The sequence below is a fragment of the Etheostoma spectabile genome, chromosome 18 (assembly GCF_008692095.1).
Source record: "Etheostoma spectabile isolate EspeVRDwgs_2016 chromosome 18, UIUC_Espe_1.0, whole genome shotgun sequence".
Classification (NCBI taxonomy): Eukaryota; Metazoa; Chordata; class Actinopteri; order Perciformes; family Percidae; genus Etheostoma; species Etheostoma spectabile.
In genome coordinates, this window is record NC_045750.1 from 1,147,590 (window position 1) to 1,150,995 (window position 3,406).

Below are 3,406 nucleotides of genomic sequence, written 5' to 3' on the forward strand. Positions count from 1 at the left end.
TTCTTTTACTGTGACTGTTGTTGCCGCTCTTCATTTTAACCCCAACCGGCCCCGTCAGACTCCACCTACCAAGAGCCCGGGTCTGTCCCGGGTTTCTTCCTAAAATGAGTTTTTCCTCACCACTGTCGCACTGCTTGCTCTTGGGGGAACTACTAGAATTGTTGGGTGTTTGTAAATTATAGATCGTGGTCTAGACCTACTCTAGCGGTAAATAGGGGGGAATCACCAGACACCTCCCACTACAATATCATCACGATACTTATGCCATGATACGATATTATTGCGATTTTAAACATATTAACAACACTGCAATATTCTGCAATGTATTGCAATTTATAACCTTTTCTCCAACTTCTAATTTTTCCCAATTTCAAATGACGTCCCCAAAAGGAAACTTATCTGTGTCATCTAAAAAGAAACCTTTCTCTGTTTGTTCATTTCACTTCAATGTTATTGCTGCAAAATGGGACAAACTGACCAACACATATATACTATATAATATATTTAATATATAATAAAAGATCCATACTTGGAGCCTGTGTCAATACAGTATTGCTGCTGAAAATATTGCAATACTGTGCTGTATTGATTGTCCCCCCCATCCCTATCTGTAAAGTGTCTTGAGATAACTCGTGTTATGAATTGAGTTTCTATATATTTGTCTTTTTCTCTGCACATGAAGTCCCAACGGGTGAACTATGTGAAAAGGATCATGGGGAACGGAGTTCTCTTACAATTAGCAAAGCTCCAGTAATCACAAGAGATGCTCTGTCATCGTATCTCTTTTCTGATTGTTACTTTTCTTGAATTAAATAGACACAGTGTAGAATATACCAAGACGTTCTCTTAAATACAGGCCACTTGTTATTTTGTCCCAGTAATGGTCCCCCTTCCTTTCATCCTCTTGCAGCTAGAAATCAACAAATGTTTCTTGCTTTTATTAAAGAGCTTCAAAATAATTTGATTTCTGTCAGGAACGAGGGGAATGGATTGCAGGGGAGCTCCAAGTCTCAACCCAATTAGTGACCTCGTTCACTGAGTACATCTTGTCTTTTTATCTTCCCCTCCCCTCTTCATCACACTCTCTATTCATCCTTTATACCCCTCCACTATCTAAACCCCTTCTTTTCTCCTCCACTGGATGCTCTGTTCTCCCACTTCTCTCCCCTCTACTGTTTCTTCCTTCTTCTCTCACAACACAAATGAGTCCATTTTGCCCCGGGGATGGGACCGCGGTGGTTGAATCAGATTGGGGGTGGTTATATTTGGACTGTGGCAAGAGAAAGAGAGAGAGAGAGAGAGAGAGAGAGAGAGAGAGAAAGAGAAAGAAAGAAAGAGAGAGAGAGAGAAGCATCAAACAGCTGGGTGATGACTGCATGGCCTGTTTTACATCAGCAAATTGGCTGAAAGTGGATTCCCAGGGCAGGCTGAGCTGACAATATTAGGAATATCAGTTTAATAAAAACCTCAAACTCATTTGAAGTTGCCTGTCTAATTATGAAAAGAAAAAAAATGAGATTGAACTGTGACCTTCTGCCAAAATTATCAATACAAACTGAAGAATTTCATTTATGCTTTCACCCATCAAAAGATCTTAAAGGTCCCATGACATGGTGGTCTTTGGATGCTTTTATATAGACCTTAGTGGTCCCTAATACGTATCTGAAGTCTCTTTATATAGACCTTAGTGGTCCCCTATACTGTATCTGAAGTCTCTTATATAGACCTTGGGTCCCATACTGTATCTGAAGTCTCTTTTATATAGACCTTAGTGGTCCCTAATACTGTATCTGAAGTCTCTTTTATATAGACCTTAGTGGCCTAATACTGTATCAGAAGTCTCTTTTATATAGACCTTAGTGGTCCCTATACTGTATCTGAAGTCTCTTTATATAGACCTTAGTGGTCCCTAATACTGTATCTGAATCTCTTTTATATAGGATATCAGTGGTCCTAATACTGTATCTGAAGTCTCTTTTATATAGCCTTATTGGTCTCTAATAATGTACGAAGTCCTTTTCTATAGACCTCTGGCCCCTATACTGTCTCGAAGTCTCTTTTCTATTGACCTTAGGGTCCCTAATACTGTATCTGAAGTCTTTTATATGACCTTAGTGGTCCCTAATACTGTATCTGAAGTCTCTTTATATAGACCTTAGTGGTCCCTAATACTGTATCTGAAGTCTCTTTTATAGACCTTAGTGGTCCCTAATACGTATCTCAAGTCTTTTTATAGCTTAGGGTCTTATACTGTATCTGAAGTCTCTTTTTATATAGACCAGTGGTCCCTAATACTGTATCTGAAGTCTCTTTATATAGACTTAGGGGTCCCTAATACTGTATCCAAAGTCTTTTTATATAGACCTTAGTGGTCCCTAATACTGTATCTGAAGTCCTTTTATTATGACCTTAGTGGTCCTCATACTGTATCCAAAGTCTCTTTTACATAGACTTAGTGGTCCCCTAATACTGTATCTGAAGTCTCTTTTATATAGACCTTAGTGGTCCCTAATACTGTATCTGAAGTCTTACATAGACCTTAGTAATCTTCGATCTCCTGTGTTGCCTTCTATATAGAAAACATAACATCAACAGATATTGAAATTTCAGCAGTGCTATTTTGTAGTTTTAAAGCAAATATTTCTTTCTTTGATCTAAAATACAGTAAAACCATCAGGTTTTAGAGGTAAGTCTCTCGTAATAGAATAAGCAGCCATGATTTCTTCTTTCCGCGGCGACCATTTTGCTCCAATTCATCAATCACGCCGGGAGGAGAGGCGAGGCAGACGGACCGATCCTTAACACCAACAGCTGACCAGAATGCATTGCAACTTCACGACGTCTTGTTGCTACAGCTTTTGAAGGCTTCACTGTGTTTATCTCCACCATCCAACGCAGCTTATGAATTCAAAACCAACCATAAATTATGCATATATGTTCTCACTTTCAGTGGAGTTGCATGAGTAGCCCATGAATGTGACTGATACGTTAGATTTTTATTACCTGGGACCGCCAACATTAGAGTAGATTTAGTGGAGTATTTGGCTTCAGGGGTCGGCTCACTGGCATAATAGTTTATGGAGACATAAATTGTCCCATCTTGTACTTTTAATTGCTGCATAAAGTCTCATGTGGACAGCTTTTCTCAGTGCATTAAAGGATGAGTACACCAAAAAGCTCTTCATTTCTAAAACAACTCCTCGGGAGCGCTGGATTTTGGAAGTTATTGTTATAGCGTAGGAGTGTACAAAGTGGATTTTTCCTTAACACTTGTGTTGTCTTCCTGTTAACCATGAACTTGTTCTTCAAGGTCAAAACTGAAAATGTTTTTGTCGCTTTTTCTGATTTATTTCTCACCTTTTCCAGTTTTTGCCGCTTCTTTTTAAAAACCTGAGCTGGTTTAACA